The 21,674-nt window shown below is 38.6% G+C and overlaps 1 protein-coding gene and 1 long non-coding RNA gene across 5 annotated transcripts in view; one reads left to right on the forward strand and one right to left on the reverse strand.

Annotated features, from left to right (window-relative positions):
- The window catches only part of UMAD1 (UBAP1-MVB12-associated (UMA) domain containing 1), a 211,971-nt gene that overhangs the window by 163,902 nt on the left and 26,395 nt on the right, over positions 1-21,674 (forward strand). The window lies entirely within an intron of this gene.
- LOC144379570 (uncharacterized) overlaps positions 1-21,674 on the reverse strand; it is a 151,724-nt gene that overhangs the window by 12,751 nt on the left and 117,299 nt on the right. The window contains exons 2-3 of the long non-coding RNA XR_013442775.1: positions 15,104-15,195; positions 1,383-1,569 (exon numbers count right to left, since the gene is read on the reverse strand). This is a non-coding gene — a long non-coding RNA (uncharacterized LOC144379570). The remainder of the gene's footprint in view (positions 1-1,382; positions 1,570-15,103; positions 15,196-21,674) is intronic.

Consider the following 21,674-nt stretch of genomic DNA (forward strand, 5'->3'; position numbering starts at 1 on the left):
TCATTTGCCCGGGGAGGCTTTCCCTGATCACCCTTCACTATCCTTACAGTGAATTCTGCTCTCCTACTTCAACTTCCGTATACACTTGCAGTATCACGTACGCCACAGTGTATTGCAGCAGTTTATTTACATTGCTCAGTTTTCCGAGGACAGGCCATCATCATCATCATTCCCAAATGTGGTTTCTAGCACAGAGCCTAGAAAATAACAAGCACTTGGAGACATGTTTGAGTGCCTGAAATGACCAGTCATCCACTAGATCAAACTGTAGGTAAATCCAGTCCCATTGAACTGGGCCTGTGCTTTAGCTGCTCCCTGCCACCATTTTGTCCTTTCTTTCACAGCAGTTGGTGGATAGAAAAGTGACTCAGTTACCTGAATGACTAATCTACCAGTGCTGTTTATTAGTTAACTATGGAATTTTTTCGTAGGGTAAACAAAGTACTCCCATATAGAGAGGTGGTTGTGGGGAGCCTTTATATAATAAAGAATTAGAAGTTTGTCTTCAGATTCTGCACCTCCTTTTGTTTCTTGTGCTCTCTAAGGCTGCCCGTCAGTGTCTTTGGGGGCAATGGAGTCCGGGGATGGACGGCGGGGGTGCTGGACAAGGAAGAAGTGATTGTTTACAATAGTAGCCTGACACTGCTCCTTTTCTTGACCAGTCTTCCTTTAGGAAAACTTACCTGTCTTTATGTTCTATTCCCTCAGGACCTACCCAGTCATGGAAGTTAATAAATTAATTCACAAGGAGATATTCAATTATATTGATAAAGTATAACTCTTCTCAGACAACAGTTGCACTTTAACAGATGCTTCTAATCCCTGTTTCCAAAGAATGAATAATACTGGCATGATACACTTTATAGCAAATATATACTTTATAATACCAAGGGGGAAAGCGTGTTTGAAAAAACTGGGGATCTTTTAATCTCCCCTCAAATAGAAGTAGCTAGGTGCTGCCTGTAATGTGTATATACACGAATGAGTCAGGAATTGCATTTGGTTGCCAATAATGGACAGTCATAACCTGGTGGCTTAGACAAATCAGGGTTTGTTTTGTTTTGTTTTGTTTTTTCATCTAAAAGTGTCCTGAGTTTGGTAATCAAGGGTTAGTATAATGGCTCCATGAGACCATCAATGTCTTAGACTTCTGTCTTTCTGCTCCACCACCTTTAATGTGTGACTTCCATATACCAGGTTGCCTCTTGATCACAAGGTGGCTGCTGCATCTCCAAGCATAGAAGGAGGGGATTGAGGCAAAAGTAAGCTCCACTTAAATAGCTTTTCCAAAAACCCAATTCAATAGCTTTCACTTGACTACCTTTACCCGTTAAGGATGGCTGGGAAATGTTGTTAGCTAGGTACATTGCCACGATACATACCTGTAATTAAGAAAGGGATGGGGCGCCTGGGTGGCTCAGTCGATTAAGGGTCTGCCTTCAGCTCCTGTCATGATCTCAGGGTCCTGGGATGGTCCTGCTCAGTGGGGAGCCTGCTTCTTCCTTTCCCTCTGAAACTCCTCCTGCTTGTGCTCTCTCACTTGCACTTTCTTGCCCAAATAAAGAAAATCTCAAAAAAAAAAAAAAAATGACAGAAAGAAAGAAGGGAAACAGCCCACTGATACAGAACTAGTAATCTAACAGCCAAATTAAGGCAAATAATCTGTTATCTTTTGTCTTCATGGGATCACTCAATTAAAAAATACTTAGAACTACAAGCTTATTTTATCTAATATTATAATAGAATTTCCTTTAATATGCAATTATTTTTTATTTTTAAATTTGTTCTTACCTAAAAATTGATTTTACAATTTTTTTTAAGTGGGCTCTATGCCCAATGTGGGGCTTGAACTCACCACCCTGAGATAGAGAGTCACATGTCCTACCTACTGGGCCAGCCAGGTGCCCCAGGTCACTTAGCCAATATGTGGCTCAAACTGGGATTCAGATGTATTAGACTCAATCCAAACACTTAGCTGCCAAGTCAGTGAATCAGAGTTGGGAGCTACAGCTGTGGCTCAGGCTTCCAGAGCCCCTTATTCGGAGCTGACTGCGACTAGGTCAATCCCCAGGGACCCCATCCCAGCTGACCCCTGTGCGTACACTCACATGCCTGCACGTGCCAGGGCTCAGGGCTGCCACTAAAGCCTTTGATCCAGAAAAGAAAGGAGATAGCCCCTGACCTGTCTTGCCCTCTACCCTGCCTGCCTTCTTGCCCATGAAACCTTTCTGAAACCAGCTTCCCAGTGACCCTTGTCCTCAGCACCCGCATAACCAGTGATACAAACCCTCATTCTTCAGGAATCACCCACCAGGTTAAAAGGAATTATGGCTCGAAATCAGTTGACCCAGATCATCTAGGCCTCTAAAGGCCAAAACTCAAAGTTTGACCTCTATTTTGTATGGGATTAGGAGGTCACTGGCTAATAATAATAAATAGATAAAAAATCAGTGGTTTTCCTTCAAAACACAAAGATAGAACATTATTATAAGGGGTAAAATTTCTAATTATCTAGTGACCATATAGTGATGTCACTTTCAAAGGAAATATTGTAAGTGCATTGAAGTATCTACCAAACATCTTGTTCTATCTATAGCAATTCTTTGCACTAGCACTAATGAGGACTTGGCTTTGGATATAGCAGCTAGCAATTTTTCATAACAAGCTTGGTGATAAGGGTAAATTATTTTGGAAATAGATTTTTGTGGATGAAATTTGTAAATAGTCATATAATGAACAGTAGCCACATTTTACATACCTGCATTTACCAGGCAGCCGAATGCTAGCCGTAAAAACTGGCTACAGGTTTGGGGAACAGGTGATTTCTATTTGACTGCAAATTTTAAATGTATTCATTCAAGTAATTTTTAAACATCTGCATTGATCAGTTTTGCGTTATCCCTGGCAATGTGGGAGAGGTATACAAATAGGCTCAGTGAGTGCCAAGTCATTTAAATCTCCGGAAAAAAATTAAAGCTCATTTTACTTTTTATAAATGTAAATGAACAGAAAAGGACAAATGCTGAAGTCTGAACTAGGAATCTTAACTACGGTGCTTCAGGTGTCACGTCATGGGACTGGCTGAAATAGCACATTTCATTTTTATTTTGAAGAAAGATACATTTTAATAATCTGTTACCATTTTGAAACACTTCTGTATACTTTTCAATGATGAAAAATATGTGTGACATAAAGGGATATATTAATTTGGTTGACACTAGTCCTAATAAAACGTAAGAAAAAGATGCAGCCTCAGTCTTGTGGATGACCTTGGTCAGGCAGGATTTAAGGGCTTGAGTCATGGACAACTCATCCTTTTCCTCGCATTTAATTATTCACTAAGTCCTGTCAGAGAGTCTCTTGTTTGTCCTCTCCTTTACCTCTCCCATGCCAGGACCAGAGAGCAGACCCTTATCATCCCTCATCTGATTTATTACAGAGCCTCCTGACAGATCTTTCTTCCTATTGACTTTTGCCTTTCTAGTCTATTCTTGACATGGTGTCAGAATTTTGTACTTGAGGGAAGAAAGGAAAAAGAAAGAAAAAATTCCCGCCTCCCCCCACCCCCTGTCAAAAATCTAGCGTCCCCTGTTACTTAACAGAAACAAAGCACAGCATTTGCCAACGGGCCCTGCGGCTCTTGCCAGGCCCCTCCAGGACTGCGTTCTACCTCACACTCGAAGCTAGACTCTTAATTCCAGTTGCCAAACATGCCTCCTGCTTGCATGGCTCTCTTCTTTGCTTGCTGGGCTTTGGGTGGAATGCCCTTTCTGCAGCAGCCACTATGGAGCTGAGCTCTGACCTTCAAGCCCAGCCCAGAATGTAACTGTTTGCCTGCTTCCCCCATCGGAAGTCAGGTCTCTGTTTTAGGCACTCCCACGCTATATTGATCTTTACCTCTACAAGGCATTTTTAAGTATTTAGTTATATGTCCTAGTGTCCTTTTCTCCCTTTTTTCCTACCTCTCTCTCTCTCTCTCTCTATCTCTCGCCCTTCCTTCCTTTCTTTCTAATCCACGTGTCTTTTTTTTTCCTTTGCTCTGGATGCCCAGTAACTTTGGACCAATTTTGAAATGTAGAAAAACAAGTCATACTGATTCTTCCTTTTACCATGTTTTGTTTCTCTTTCCTTGTCTCTATTTCAGTGTTTTCTTTATTCCTCTATGGGATATTGCCTCAAAACTTTTGTAGGTAGAGATATACTTGATAGGACTTGAGTAAATATAAATAAATCCATAGACCCTATGTTGGTGAAAGCAGGAATTGTGTCTTGCTCATCTTTGTATCCTCCAGCACAGATAGGTGAAATGAATTCACCAGATAGGTGAAATGAATTGGAGCATATTTATATCTCTACATCTTTATAAGTATCTGCAGAGAGAATTTCTCATCAATTTTCTGAGGTGGCTACAAGAAGATTTTTTTAATTGTAAAAAGTAAACCAGTTCTTAAAAATGTATATTATGTTGTTAAAAATGAACCCTCCTGTCTCTCTCATTTCTTAAAAAAAATATTAAGGTTACAGAAATACTAATGATATGCATTTATAAGGAAATTTATTTGCATTAAGTTTATATTTGTATTAAGTTAGATATTCCAGGCTAGTGTAAATTGGGTGCTCCCAACTAGTATAGTAATCTGGTGTAAATTACCAGTTAGAAGTCAGGTAACATTACTTTTACTGTTTTAGTCCCTCACCTCATGTCTTTATGTCCAGCATGTCCTCATCTTATAGCTGCTATAGCCAGTAGACCATCTCTTGCAGAAATTTACTCCTCTTACATATTTTTGAAGGTACCATTCATTGGGGATGCATTCTATGATTCTATATACCCTTTTTTTTTTTTTTTTTAAGATTTTATTTATTTGAGAGAGAGGGAACACAGGCAGGGGGAGTGGGAGAGGGAGAAGCAGGCTTCCCCGCCGAGCAGGGAGCCCAATGCAGGGCTCGATCCCAGGACCCCGGGATCATGACCTGAGCCGAAGGCAGACGCTTAACGACTGAGCCACCCAGGCGCCCCTCTATATACCCTTTTATTATCTGTCCTGTTTGGTCATAAAATCAAACCAAGGAATAAAAAGTTCTACTTGTTCCTTTTATTTTTTTTAATTGAAGTATAGTTGACACACGTTACCTTAGTTTCAGGGGGACAGCATAGTGATTAGACAAGTTTGTGTGTTTCACCACGCTCGCCACCAGCGTGGCCACCATCTGTCACCAGACAGCACTACTGCAGACAATTCACTACTTTCCCTATGCTCCACCTTTTATTCTTGTGACTTACTCATTCCACAACTAGAAGCCTGCATTTTCCCCTCCCTCTGACAACCATCACTTTGTTCTCTGTATTTTTGGACCTGTTTCTGCTTTTTGTTCGTTTTATTTTTTACATTCCACATATAAGTGCAATTATACAGTATTTGTCTTTGTCTGACTTCTTTCACGTAGCATTAACACCCTCCAGGTCCATCTGTGTTGTCGTAAATGGCAAGATCTCATTCTTTTTTTGGCTGAGTAATATTCCATTGTACATAGATACCACATCTTTATCCATTCTTCTAACAGTGGATGCTTGAGCTGCTTCCTTATCTTGGCTGTTGTAAATAATGCTGAAATACACATAGAGGTGCATATATCTTTGCAAGTGAGTGTTTGTTTTCTTTGGGTACATACCCAGTAGTGGAATTACTGGATTATATGGTATTTCCATTTTTAATTTTTTGAGGAACCCCCATGCTGTTTTCCATAATGGCTGCACCAATTTACCTTCCCGCCAACAGTGCTCAGGAGTTCATCTTTCTCCACATCCTCACCAACACTTGTTATTTCTTTTTTTTTTTTAATATTTATTTGAGAGAGTGAGAGAGGAAGAGAGGGAGAAAGAACCCAAGTGCGGAAAGGGTCAGAGGGAGAGAAGCATACTCCCCACGACCCTGAGATCATGACCTGAGCTAAAATCAAGAGTTGGATGCTTAACCGACTGAGCCACCCAGGGATCCCTATTTCTTATCTTTTTGATTCTAGCCATTCTGACAGGTATAAGGTGATAATCTCATTGTGGTTTTGATTTGCATTTCCCTGATGATTAGTAATGTCGTACATCTTTTCATGTGTCTCTGGGCCATCTGTATGTCTTCTTTGGAAAAATGTCTATTCAGGTCCTCCACCCATTTTTTTAAAGTACTCCCTAAGCCCAACGTGGGTCTCGAACTCACGACCCTGAGATCAAGAGTAACGTGCTCTACTGACTCAGCCAGGTGCCTCCTCTACCCATTTTTTAAATCAGAGTATTTTTTTGGTGTTGAGTTGTAGAAGTTCTTTATATATTTTGGTTATTAATCCCTTATTGGATATATCTTTTGCAAATATCTTCTCCCCTTCAGTAGGTTATCTTTTTGTTTTATTGATGATTTCCTTCACTGTGCAAAATATTTTTTTTGACGCAGGCCCAATAGTTTATTTTTGCTTTTGTTTCCCTTGCCTAAGGATACATGGCTAGAAAAATATTGCTATAGTCAATGTCAAAGAAATTACTGCCTATGTTTTCTTCAGGGAGTTTTATGGTTTCAGGTGTCACATATAGTTCTTTAATCCATTCTGAGTTTATTTTTGTGTATGGTGTAAGAAAGTGGGCCAGTTCCCCCAGCACCATTTATTGAAGAGACTGTCTTTTCCCCATTGTATATTCTTGCCTTCTTTGTCCTAGATTAATTGGTCATGTAAGTATGGGTTTATTTCTGGGTTCTCTGTTCTGTTCTATTGATATGTGTGTCTGTTTTTTTGCCAGTATCATACTGCTTTGATTACTACAGCTTTGTGTATTACTTGAAATCTGAGATGGTGATGCCTCCAGCCTCGTTCTTCTTTCTCAAGATTGCTTTGGCTATTTGAAGTCTTCTGTGGTTCCATATGAATTTTAGGATTCTTTGTTCTAGTTATGTGAAAATGCCATTTGTTTTGATAGGGATTGCGTTGAATCTGTAGATTGCTTTGGGTAATATTAACATTTTAACAATATTAATTCTTCCAATCCATGGGCATGGGATATTTTTCCATTTGTTGGTGTCATCTTCAATTTCTTTCATCAGTGTTTTATAGTTTTCAGAGTATAGGTCTTTCACCTCCTCGGTTAAGTTACTCCTAGGTAGTTTATTGTTTTGGTGCAATTGTAAATGGAATGGTTTTCTTAATTTCTTTTTCTGCTACTTCTTTATTAGCATGTAAAATGCAGCTGATTTCTGTGCATTAATTTTGTATCCTGCAACTTTACTGAAATCCTTCATTATTTCTAACAGTTTTTTTGGTGGAGTCTTTAGGGTTTTCTATGTACAATATCATGTCATCTGGAAGTAGTGAAAGTTTAACTTCACCTTACTGATATGGATGCCTTTTGTTAGCTCCATCCTTGATGCTATGTTCTTTTCAGTAAAAGAAATCAAAGTAGTCTCTAAATCACAGTCAGTTTTCACTATTCTGAAACTTGATTACTTAGTCTTGCATTGGTTTTAGCCTCATTTTTACTGATTATCTGAACCAGACTCCCCACTGAACCTCCCTGGTGCCCTGGGCCTGTGTTCAGTGCCAGGGGCTAGGAGCTCCAATTCCTTTTGTGGCTTTTTGACAATTACCTGACTTTCCTGTATTTCCTCATTGACACCATTGGGATAATCTCCTTTTCATACCTCATAGGAGTATTGTGAGATTAATTAATGTTTGTAAAGTGTTTTCAGGATCATGATGAAAGGTATTAATTTGTAAGCATGTGGTATTATTATAATTATTAGTAGTAATAGGGATGGTTGTTTAATGCAAATTTTCATCTAAGTGTAGTGTCATATTTTCAAAGGACAACCTCTTTCTTTGTGGCCAGATGTGGATACAATTAACCCTTTACCCTTTATTTTGAAGATACAATTAGCCAATTGTGTGTGCAATTAGACGTGTATGCAGTTTTTGCCAGAACAACTAATTACAGCCTTGGTAAAAAGTCCTTTTGAAAATGCTGGCCCTTTGAATCTTGACTGTCCCTATCTGTGTAATAAGCAATTTGTGCTACATGTATTTTGAGGCCGTGAAGTCTCCTTGAATATTAAAGAATTGCTTTTGCGGTTACTGGAGAAAGATTTTATTTTCTTGAAGCCATAGCATTGTATTTTGCCATCAAGCCTAAAAACCCTTTCACGTAGTTCTGGTTTCAAAGGTTTTATTGATTTTTCTTAATCTTGATATTCAGCTGAAAGATTTTCCACAGACTGCATTTTGTGAAACAGGTTTCTCTTTGATAACTTTTTTTCTCTCTTGAAAACTCCATTTTCTTTCTGTCTCTAATCCAAACATATCATCTCATATTCCCCTTACTCACTAAATAGCCAGTAAGGAACAGATTAGTACTGATCCTCTCTTTCCAGATATGGCTCTGTGACACCATTTTACAAGGGACTTTTATTCACTATAATGTAAATTCTATTTATACAGAAGAGTAGAAAGAATACTGAAGAGACCAGGAAGATACTGCTCTATCCGTGGCTATCCTGTTATTAAATAAAAGGGAGCTGTTCATGGCCTTTAATGAGGAGTTTAAAACAGCTTCTTTTAAGATGTCTACTTTTTAACACTTCTCGTCCCTGATAATCCTTGAACTTGACTTTGCACCGTCCTACCACCGTGGGGATTCAGAGGTGGGCAAAGCCCACTTGTCACCTTCTAGGAGCTTAATATAAAGTGTTGATGATAAGAAAGGTGCTCAGGTCTGCAGACTGCAGTTAGTGTTGTACAAACAAAGCGCCGGGGTCGGGTATTCAGTGGAGGTGCGGATCACCCCGATCCGGGGCATCAGAAGCTTCTTTGAAGCTGCATTTGAGATAGGACCTGGTCAGGTCAACATTTTGGTAGACAGAAGGGAAAGTTTGATAGACAAGAGGGAACGTTTTTGTGTGAGCAATAGCACCAAGCTGCTAAAACAGAGGCAGGTTCAGGGAAGAGTGATTGGTTTTGCTAGAGTTGTGGTGACGTGAAGGAAGTGGTAGGAGTTAAGACTGGAAAGGTAGCTTGGGGCCACACTGGGGAGGGCCTTAAAGGGAGGAAGAAACACTGATGAGGGCCTTAAAGGGAGGAAGAAACACTGATACTTAGTTCAGCTGTCCAACTGAAGCAACTCTGGTTTTGATAGAGTGATATGGCCAGTGCTGAGCTTTCAAATGAAGCAGGCCCCACATGTCAGAGGAAGTGCAGTGGGCTGGACTAGAGGCCAGGAGATGCATTCAGAGATGTTGCCAGAATTAAGACCAGAGTCATCTCTGCGCTGTTAGCATTGGGAGTGAAAAGGGGAGCTGTTAGATACACAAGGCATACTGCAGAGTTAGTATTTCTTGATGTTGGCAACTACCCTGACGTAGAGGTGAAGCACAGGAAGGAGCTGTGTCAAGATGCCTGGGAAGAAAGAGGGGAAGTACCTTTCACCGAAATAGAGATGTCAGGAGGGGGGCAGATTTAAGAGCACTAACTCTTGGGACTGGCCACCCTGTGGCATGTTGATATGAACAGACAAAGATAACAGGATAGAAGAAGATTAATTCTAGATGTCCCGTGTAATGTTTCCAATAAGAACAGCAGACAAGAATTATATTTTAAAAAAAAGAATTATATTTTATCTCAACAACAGCAAAATTAGCTTATATTGCTGGGGCACCTTCTTAACATGCCAAATGAGAATATATAAACAGAAAGCTTGAAGGAATTAAACAAATACATTTCTTGGAGCCTATTAACCTTTATACTATGAAGAACTAATTGGAGAGCTTATATATATGGAACATGTCCAAAACACAACTCTGTGTATCTGCTTTAAAAATATTTTTAGTCACTGAAAAGTAGCTAGAATATTGGTGGTTACTTTTTCAAATTTCTGTTTAAAACATTTGAAATAAAGAAGCCAGGGCAAAATAGTATTCTCATATCTAATCTCAGGAAAGTCTGTTCCCCATCTCATTCTGTCAAACACTGGTTCCTAAGGAGGTTCTATGTAATTTATCATGCCATCAGCCTCAAGAATGTGGAGATCTAGCCAGGTATCCCTAAAACCCCTAGATAACCTCATATAATTCTGTCATCCATAAATTTCCTATCCTCTTTCCAGCCTTTTTACATTTTCAGGCTTCCCCATGTCATTGAACAATAAATCTCATGATTCAGGGAGATATTACCAATTATTGAGGAAAAAAAAGTCTTCTCAACCTTCATTGGTAAAATGAAAAGTCTGTAATCCATATGGTAGATGCTCTATGCACATAATTTCAGTTGCCTTTTTCCTCAAGTCATGGGACATTGTGGAAAGGCTCTGAGCTTTGGAATAATAGCTAGTTACCTTCTGTATAAAATGCAAATAAAGAAACATTATCCTTCTGGTTGCTCAGGCTGAATCTCTGGAGCTCTGCTGACTCCTCCTATCTCTCTCATCCCTATACCAATCTACCGGCAAATTCTATCAGCTCTATCTTCAGCTACATCCAGAATCCATCACTTCTTGCCCCCTTCACTGCGACCTTGGTTCAAGCAAACATTATCTCCCATCTGAATTATTGTAGTAGCTTCTTTTAACTCCCTCCTTCCATCCTTGTTGCTTGGCAGTCTGTTCTCAACTACAAAAAGGACATAGTGATTCTTTTCAAACGTAAGGCAGATGATTTTCAAGGACAAGCCAAAGTCTTTGACTGTACCTCAGGACCCCGCACAGTCTGATCTCCTCGTGGCTGCTTCTCCTACTACCCTTTCCTTCCAGCCTCACTGCCTCTGGGTTGTCCATACTCCTGCCTCAGCCTTTGCAGGGTTTGTTCAGTTATCTTCTGATCAAATTGTAACTCCCCGTGCTCCGTACCTCCTTTCGGCTTTACTTTTCTCCGTAGTACCTATCACCACCTACTATTATGCAATATATTTCACCTAATTTTATTATATGTCCTTCTCAGGGCTTATAACAATGTCCGGCATAGTGGAGGGTCTAACAGAAGGGATTTTGGGGGTACATGGAGCTGAAAGGATGGAGTGTTGGGTGCATTGTATATTCATGGTTTTCAACCCTGGCTGCACATATTCTGAGGAGTTTTCAAAGAATATCAATGCTGACCCTCCCCCAGACCAATTAAATCCGGATCTTTGGGTGTGGTTTCTGGGGAATTGCTATTTTTAAGAGCTCCCCTTGTGATTAAAATGTGCATTCTGGGTTGGCATTGCTGAGAATGATCATAAGAGACATGGTGGAGAAAAGTATGGTGAGCTGGTGGAGTATGGAAGGAAAGTAGGAGGGATGATTCAGAGGATCAATGTCTCCTTGAAAGACACTTAGCTCAAGTCATTGCATACAGTGTGTGCCCTCTGTCAATAGTAGCTTTTATTGTTGTTACCATCATTATTACTGACAGTGGCAACATCAGGAGCATTATCCTGGGAAAAGCGTCCAGTTCTTTTATTAATTTCTCAAAGGGTCCTTACAAGGGTTAAAACCCACTAATTTTAGATGATCATCAAGGAGGGTTCCTAATGGGGTATGGACAAAAACCCTTAGAAATTGGCAGCGTTCTTCACTGACCTTCCAGAGTAATACTTAAAACATGGAGGAGCTCCAGCCCATCACTGCCTGAGGTGGCAGTCTGCAGGCCTCAACGGCCAGCCGGTCAGGAGCTGGATGCAACTCCCTGCCCTTAGGAGCCCAAGGGTAACCTAATAGACCCCTTTTCTCTTGTCAAACCTGAAGGCTAGGCAACTGATGAGAACTTAAAAGCCTTTTAGTTGTGTTTCAGCATTCCTGTGGCAGGGCTGGGAATGGGGAGCAGAGGCAGACATTAAACATATAACACTCTAACACTTTATGTTTTCAAATTACTTTGTATCTTTTACATTCCTGCCTCCTCCCCCACAAAAGGAAGTGGATTAATCAGAATAAATAGTACTATTTAAAGCTAATGGGTACTTAGAGGCACTAAAGTGACTCCTCAAGATGCGGTCTCACTAAAGAATGTAAGAAATTCTACTAGGTGCAAACTGCAATGTAACCTAATCTTATTTTTGTGTTATTGCATACAAAAGCATGTTTTCACATAGATTCACTGAATCACTGGGAAAGCTGGCTAGGCGAATCTTAGAAAAGCTAATGTCAAAGAAAGAATTGGGAAATATTCCCATTTGGAACATTCCAGCTTCGTTCTATTCTAGTTCGAAGAAGAATGAGATACATCTCTCTCTTTATATCCAACCAAATTTTAGTTTGCTATAAAGAGACCTAGCCTCCTATGCTTTATTCCCAATCCTGTCTGTCCTCCATAATAGTTCCTGTCAGTTTGTATTATAAATGAATAAAAGAGCTAATTTAAAAACCTATCATCTGATACAGGAAGGCATACACTTTTCTCCACTGCCCTGTATAAAAATAATGATGACAAGTCTGGGTAATGATACTTTACAGTAAAGAATATAATTTCTGTACAGTGTCTCTGTTAGGTAAGAGAAGACAGTAAACTAAACACAAGTTTATGTTTTATAAACCCGTCGTCTTTTAAATACCTTCAGCTGTGTTTCTGTCCTCATTTCACACTTGAAATTCCCAACCATTCCCTTCCTACTTGCATGACACTGAGTGACTTAGCTCTGCGCGCTCCAGTTCTGCCTCTGTAAAATGAGGATAACACACTCTTTCTCTCTCTCTTTCTCATTTTCTCTTTCTTTCTCTTCTCCCACCCCCGCTTCTCTCTGCCTTTCTCACAGGAGTGTTATTAAAAGCAAATGGGGTTGTGGATGTGGAAAAACCCTGTAAACTAGAAATTGCTACATGTAATGTTTTTTTGTTGCCATTGTCATTCATTTTGTTGTTGTTTTTGCACTATTTCCGATCTAAAAGGTGGACCTTAACTCATTTCGGTAAGCATCACCAAGACCTAGTTTAAAGTTGCTTTAAAATTTGACTTGGCCCTGCCAGTATGAGCATAGGAACTTAGGACATTTAAAACTTTTTACTGTGATGAAAAATTTATTCAGGTCTAAAAGAAAAATAGTATTATATTTTCTGATAACCTGTCGGTGTTTCCCTGATGGTGTTGAGTAGAATATAGCAAGGTAAATGAAGTTACCTTTTTATTTTTTGGACTGCTGTTGTGTGACTATTTCACTGAGAAAAAAGTTCACAATCTGAAGAGAGCTATTAATACCCTAGGGAAAAAAATTAAGAGTGCATCTCTTCCTCAATACATATCCTTTAGAAATCTGGTTGCTGGAGGTCCATTTTATTTTTGCCCCTCCTGAGAAAATTCTTTTTTTCCATCATTCAACAAATATTTCCTAAGCACCTGTTGTATGCCAGGCATGCTTCTCAGGAATGGAGATAGACATGGTGCATGGCCTCCCAGAGCTTTTAGTCTGTGGGAAATAGTTACAAAAACCTTAGGGGCCCCTTGGTGGCTCAGTCGGTTAGGCATCTGCCTTACGCTCAGGTTATGACCCCAGGGTCCTGGATGGAGCCCCACGTCTGGGCTCTCTTCTCAGCAGCGAGCCTGCTTCTTCCTTTCCTTCGGCTTGCCGCTCCCCCTGCTTGTGCTGTCAAATAAATAAAATCTTAAAAAAAAAAAAAAAGGCAAAAAAACCTCAAACACTCTGTCCTATGACAGCTAAGAGAGATACCATGGGCCATAATCTGCCAGGTGGAGACTCTCACATTTCTTATATATGATTCTGTTTAAGATGGTCCATGACATGCAGCCAGCCCTTCAAACAGCAGTCTGGATGCACATATTTAAAAATCGATTATGTGAATCTACTTTGCAGAAACTAAAGTCTTCTTGCCACTTTAAGAAAAACACAGAATGCCATTTTAAGCCCCCTGTTTTTAAAGTTGAGCACTTGACTACAAAGTTTGTGAAAGGCCAATTGCTTTGGCATGCAGATGTCTCTCTCAGGGCTCACACTTGTCTGTTCTCAAGATTCACTGCCAAGATGAACCTCTTTCTTGGCCCAATCAATTGCTCCTTGGGTGGTTCTAGTACTAAAATGATTATTAAAGACTGGCAGATTCTTCTGTGAGGAATGGTAAACGTTATTTTAAAATGAAAGATCTTTAGAACTTAGCATACTTTTCTTCTGATTGCTTCTAGAGCTTTATGTAAATCCCTATTTCTTTTAATCAGCCTCTGCAGAGATTGGCAATGGAGATGATTCTTGTTTTTACACACAGAAAGTAAATGAAAGAAGATCAAGTGCACTGCCTATAGTTACGGTGTTTAATATCATCTAACATTTTATTGAGCTCTATATTTGAATTCAAACCTATTTATGAATATGCAACTAGTAGGCTGGAGATAACCTTACGAGCCTATAGAAAGGAAGACTTAATAAAAAGGGTTGCTATCTTTTCTGTAATGGGGATTTCTTACCACGTTACGATTCGCAGATAAAATCCTTTTCACCTAGAAAAAAAATCTGGCTCTGGAGCCAGACTGACTTAGGTTACGATTCCACTTCTACAATTTCCTGAATTGACATTACTTGTCCCAGGCCCAATAATGTCAATTCTATAACCCCCCACAGCCCTTCTTCTCACCCCCCTCAACTCAAAAACTATCAGGGAGTCTCCCTCAGCACATACACATGTAAGATTTTATAAGTCTAAAATTGAGGTTTGCTTATAAGAATAAACTGAGTGAGATACTAATTCTTGGTTTATGACAAAGCAGTCCTTTCTGGCTCACCAGTGGCTAGGAATGAACACTTCCTAAATTCATAGCCTCCATCCACCTGACAGTAAAAAGGCACGGCTAACGTCGCTTTGGGGACACTCTGGTTCCCTTTCCTCCTTCCTCTTAATAAGAGGCTGGCACAGCTTTCCCACATATCCATCATGCAGATTACTGCAGAACCTTCCTCTGAATATCAAAGTGGGAACCGGCTGGTAAGAGAGCACAAATTACACACAGTCCAGATTTTTGCCTCCAGCAAGATCCATGCCCCAATCTCACCATTTCTCCTCTCAAGCTGCTGCTCAAGGTTTGAATTTCATTTGCCACTTAGGACCTGGTTGTTTTAAAGTGGCTTGCCTAACTGTGTTTCCTTTAGTAACTCTTACCGTGTTCGTTAAGACTTCTTAGAGGAGCCGAGGTGCAGAGTCCAACAGCGACTGCTGGTGTTAGTTCCTTCCCGACATCAGCGTGGTCATGGCTGCCATTAAGGGACGTACAGGTCAAAGGGATGGCCCTTCTTTTAGTGTGACTTCACCTAGCATGTGATTATCTGGATTTTTTCCCTTTTTTTCCCGTTTTACTTAGACTATAACAATACAAGCCCGAATCATAAGTGGGTAAATTTTTTTCTTAGCTATCTACCATTCATAGGTTTCATCCCTACTCCCCCTGCGTCATGTAAGATGCTGGTGATCCAAGCAATAGAATAAACACAAACACATACACATCATGTGTTAAGGACCCTTTAATTTACTATTTACAGCCCATATGCTTCTAAAAAGATTTTCACTTTGCACGAAGAGCTTACTCTGTCAATGTGTTATCTTCTATAATTTATATTGTAAAACATTGAAAAAGGAAACTATCCACCAAAGATGAATTTTCAGGCTTCTGTAGATGGGGACCTTCACAGTGCTGCCATTAAACCACACTGTGTGGACAACTGCTTTTATTAAGCCTGATTTCTGCAGGTGTGCCTTTTATGATGGAATAATCCTGAAATATTTCACATCAATTCTTAGGGAATAGACTGTATTGCCCGTAGACATCTAAAACTATACACGTGTGGCTACTGAGCAATTGATGTGGGTAGTCTGAATTGAAGTTGTGCTCTAAGTATAAAATACACACTGGATCTCAAAGACTTAAAATGATAAAGAAACCTAAAATATCTCAATAATTTTTTATATTGATTATCAGTTGAACAGACATTTTAGATATATTGGGTTAGATAAAATATATTGTTTAAAATTAATTCCAGCTGTTTCCTCTTCCTTTTTTTTTTTTTTTTTTTAACTGTGGCTAGTGGAAAATTTTAAACTACGTATGTGGCTATTACTGATTTCTGTTTAATAGGACTGATCTATAGGGTTAAAGATTTTCTCACCCAGCCCCTTCATTTTAGAGGTAAGAAAACCAAACAGAATTCAGAAAAATTAAGTGACTTGCTTTATGTCACATAGTATGTTAGTAGAGTGGTAAAGTATGAGACCAGAAATTCCTCTCAAATCTTAAGACCAGTGCCCTTCTCAGTAACACCAGTTTTTCACGACTCTGATACTTTCATCATAAGAGGAAATGTCTAAACTTCAGTCCTTTAATTAGACCAAAGATTCTTCCTATAGTGAAAGTAAAAATTTCTTTTAGTTTGTTTTATAAGTTTGAAATTTTAGTTATTAGCTTTTCTTAAAATGGTGGTAGTTTTCCCTATGAAAACCTTACAAACAGACACTTACGGCATTGGAAATATTTTAAAAATAGATCCAGTAAATACCGTACTAAAGTTTTCGATCTGATGGTACTCTTATAATACAGTGTGTCATAAATTTCAAATCTGTATTGGGTATTCTGAAGTCACACTATCATGATAGCATATAACCTGGAAATGATGCTAGTAAAAGTAAGGCCTCCTGGCTATATATTTCCTTGGTAAATTGCTAGGCAACTAGTTATTTTCTCTTGCTTAGCTTTAATACTGTCGGTGTTGGTATTGTGAGAACAGCCTTTATTTGAGCTAAAGAATTGCCCATGTGTAGAAAAGTCATTCAGAGTTCAGTTTTTTTTCTTTTTTTTTAGATTTTATTTATATATTTGACAGAAGCACAGTGAGAGAGGGAACACAAGCAGGGGGAGTGGGAGAGGGAGAAGCAGACTTCCCGCTGAGCAGGGAGCCCGATGTGGGGCTCAATCCCAGGACCCTGGGATAATGACCTGAGCTGAAGGCAGACCCTTAATGACTGAGCCACCCAGGCGCCCCTGGAGTTCAGTTTTTAAGAGCAGTATACTGTTCTGTGGTTTACAAACTGTGACCTTAGACCAGCTATTTAATATCTCTGAGTCTCATTTTCCTTGTCTGTAAATTAGGGATAATACCACTTATCTGTAGGGTGGTTGTACAGATTTGAATGACATATATGTAAAGCATATATAGATGGCTTAAAAGTCCATAAAATCTCATAGTATCAGTTTTGTCTTAGTACAAAGAAAAAATAAAAGAGCAAGTATTTGCTCTTATCTTTAAAATATTTTTAGCCTCTTTCCTCCCTCTCCTTCCCAGAAACCCTCTACTATTGAAGTAAAAGTTCTTGGTCAAATCTGGTTATGAGAACATCTTGTTTTCCATATAAAAATTCTTAACCATTATCTGAGAGCTATCACAATCCTTAACAATACTTGTAGCTGGATATACTCTCATTACAAACATAATAGCCATTAAAATATCACATTTGTGAAATAAAATGTAAAAAGATGAGACGGTGTTGAAAAGCTCATCTAAATACTAGTATTATTTTTCCAATTGCATCAAAAAGAATAAAATACCCAGGAATAAATTTAACCAAGGAAGCATCATGTTCCCTGTTTTCAAACTATCCTACAAAGCTACAGTAGTCAAAATAGTTTGTTATTGACGTAAAAACAGACACATAGCTCAGTGGAACAGAACAGACAGCCCAGAAATAAACCCACGCATATATGGTCAGTTAATTTATGACAAAAGAACCAAGATAAACAATGGGGAAAGGACAGTCTCCTCAATAAATGGCGCTGGGAAAATTGGACAGCCACATGCAAAAGAATGAAGTTCAACCACTGTCTTACACTAAATGCAAAAAATCAACTCAAAATGGATAACGACTTGAATGTAAGACCTGAAACCATAAAACGTCTAAAAGAAAACGCAGGTGGGAAACTCCTTGACATTGGTCTTGGCAATGATTTTTGGGATATGACACCAAAAGCACAAGCAACAAAAACAAAAATAAACAAGTGGGACTATATCAAACAGGCTTCTGCACAGCAAAGAAAACAATCAACAAGATGAAAAGGCAACTTATGGCATGGGAGAAAATACTTACAAAACATATATCTGGTCAGGGGTTAATAACTAAAATATATACAGAACTTCTCCAACTCAATAATGAACCCCCCCCCCCGCCCAATCCCATTAAAAAAAATAGGCAGGAAAAAAAGTTTTAATTAAAAATAGGCAGAAGATCTGAATAGACATTTTTCCAAGAAGACCTACAGATTGCCAACAGATACATGAAAAGGTGCTCAACATCATCAAGAAAATGCACATTAAAGCCACAATGAGCTATCCCTTCATACCAGTCAGAATGGCTATTATCAAAAAGATAAGAAATAGCAAGTGTTGGCAAGGATGTGGAGAAAAGAGATCTCTTGTGCACTGTTGGTAGGAATATAAAGTGGCAGAGCCACTATGGAAAACAATATGGAGGCTTCTCAAAAAATTAAAAATAGAACTACCCTATGATCACTATGATCTAGCAATTCTACTTCTACAGGTATTTATCTGAAAGAAAAGGAAACACTAGCTTGAAAAGGTATATGCACCCCCATGTTCATTGCATCATTATTTGCAGTAACCAAGACATGGATGCAACCTAAGTGTCCATCAGTGGATGAATGCATAAAGAAAATGTGGTGTGTGTGTGTGTATAATTCAGCCATAAAAAAGAATGAAATCTTGCCATTTGTAAATGGACCTGGAGGACATTATGCTAAGTGAAATAAGTCAGAGAAAGACAAATATCATATGATCTCACTTATATGTGGATTCTAAAAAAGAAAAAAATAAGGCTCTTTCAATTGGCTTTTCTAAATCATGATGGAATTTTGATGATCTTTGGTTATGCTTTGGTAACTATACCAGATACCGTACCATTGAATTGGATCTTAAAACTTGAAGTCTTTTCAGAGTTATTGAAACAAAAAGTTTTCAATAATAATTATTCCCAGATTTCAAATATTTTAACTTAAAAGTATGGCAGTTGAGTCACATAAGTTTAAAGGGTTTTCACTTTAAAAAAATATTTGATCATATGTGCAGTCAGAATTCACTTCTTGCTCCCCTTCTTGCCCACCACCTGTCCCATTTCTTCTCATTGCCTGCTGTTCCTTCCTTGTAACACTTCCCAGTTGTTCTCCTAGGGTTTTGTCAAATTTGCCCCCTGTACTATAATCCTGACCAAAGCAGCCCTATTCTCCACTCTGTCTACTGCCAAGCATTGTGCCAGACACACTATAGAGACTCAAATATTTTTTGAATAGATGAATGCAGTTGACCTTCTGATTCCTAATTCATTTCTTTCCTCTGTATTATACTGCCTTAGCCATTTTTACAATTAGGATGCACATTTTTTAACTGCAAAAATGAAGGTCACTACTTATACCCATATGGCTGAATTTCTTAAAGCCATTTGGTTTCTTTACATGTACTTACAAAATTCTTAAAATATTTTTAGTAGACAATCATCTTTTGATGTATTTGAGCCAATATGAATTAAGCCCATGAGGAATTTTTTAACTTATTTCTAAATGAGAAAAGGAATTCTTGAAAGTTTCAGATACCACTGGAAGCTCTTTTGAGCCAATGATATATTATCTGGCATATCATTTTTTAAATGATAATTTTTAACATTTGTTAATATTAATTGCCTACATTCTTGAAGCCTCTTTCCGACTAGTCATTTATTTTTCCACAGTAACTGTAACTAAATTTAACAGACTCTGTTATGTTACTAAATGTATCATCAAAATACACCTTATGGTCAATCTGCATTTTGTTTGCCATCTCAATATAAAATGACATTCAATTAATGTTTTCAAAAAGGGACATTTTAGCAATTTTTAATGCATTCCAGTGCCTTTGGTAATGGGGTTGAAGTTACACGAATGTGTGGTTTCACTGCAGGAAGTCTCCAGTTCCTAACACCAACAGTTGGTCTGGTGTCCAAAATGTTCACGGTTTGGTTAATATTATGGTCAGTACCAAATGTATGACTTCCACCAAGGAAGGTGGAGTCAAATGACACGTCTGGTGGTCTCAAAATGATAATAGGAGATATGCTGAATCAAGCTTACTGTTACTGAAATGCTTGTTAGAAGTTATTTCTCTGAGCATTGTTAAAAGAAGAGAAAGGGAGAAATTTATAAAATCTTGACTGGAATAGTGCCTGGATCCATAGCACTTGGGTTTGGAAGCCAGGAAATCATTATAAAAATTGTAACCGGCTCTTTTTTTATCCAGTCATCAAACTTAACAGAAAAGACAACTAGAAAGTCAAGTCTACTTTTAGAATTTTTAGGTCAATTATCAGTATTTCTGAAGGAAAGATTTTTTTAAAAGCTATATATACTCTGGCAATTCTGTCATATTTTACTGCCAGCTTTATTAAAACTGCTTTCTCAGTTTGCAAAGATAATGATTTCTCTTGTTATTTGAAAAACTCTGTATGTGAAATTCTTTTTTTATTATTATTTTGTTCAGTTAGCCAATATATATGTGAAATTCTTACAATGCTATTAGTCTACCTGTTATTTAAGTTATGATTAGATGTTATAACACTTGAATTTCTTAGGATAATACTGAATATGGTAGACTTAACCAACATTTAGTGAGTACTTACTGTGTTTCAGGAACTGTATTAAGGAGCCCCTACCAGTGTTACTTCATTCATTCAACACAACATCTTACTGAGTAGGTTCACTTATTCCCATTTTACAGATGAGAAAATGGGGGCACAGGAGGATTAAGTCACCAAGGTACAGAAAGTAAGGTAACTTTTCCAAGACAGCATAGTTGGGGAGCCCTTAACCTGTATTTTCATATTGTCATTTCTGCATGTTCAGCACGGTTCACCGCAAAAGCATTTGTGGGGGTAAACACAGAGAAGTTCATCCAGAATAAAATTAAGGAGCATGGCCAAGAGGAAGAAAACAAGCCAAGGACTACGTTCCCAATGGATTATTGGAGGTCTTGTGAAGGAAGGGTAGAGTTAATACAATTTCATTACTCAGGCCCACAACATTCATTCATTCAGCAGTATTTATTGTCTATTGTGCCCAGATACTCTGCTACTACACACAAGTAACTGGACAGGGACTTTGCCTCGTGGAGCTTACATTTTAGTAGGAGCGACTGACCAAAAACTAATAATCTAAAATAAAAATAGGCAAAGAGATTACTATGTCAGGCCTTGGTAAGTATAGTGAAGGGTATAACCTATGGAGTGAGACAGAGAACAAGTGGGGGTGGGGATCTACTAAAACAGGGTGGACAGAGCAGGCTTCTGCGTGGAAATGATCTTTAAGATGAGACTTAAAGAATTAGCAAGATGTGCTGAGAGCGAAGCAAGGAGAGAACTGGGGAGCAAAGGCAGATTAGAATATGGTACCTTTTCACATTTGGATTGGAAAAGATTAAAAAGCCTGACAAACCCCAAGTTTTGGCGGTGCTGTGAGGAAAGAGAGTCTTCACACGCTGTATAAGTCTAAACAACTACTCTAGAGAGCAATTTGGCAATATCTAGTAAATGTGAAAACAATTTTGTACATATACTCTAGAGCAGTTATTCTTAAAAGAAGTCTTAAAAACAATGTACCCCCTTACACATTTTTTAAAATGTCATAAAAACTTTCTATCATGACTTTCTT

This window comes from Halichoerus grypus, chromosome 12 (genome assembly GCF_964656455.1).
Source record: "Halichoerus grypus chromosome 12, mHalGry1.hap1.1, whole genome shotgun sequence".
Taxonomy (NCBI): domain Eukaryota; kingdom Metazoa; phylum Chordata; class Mammalia; order Carnivora; family Phocidae; genus Halichoerus; species Halichoerus grypus.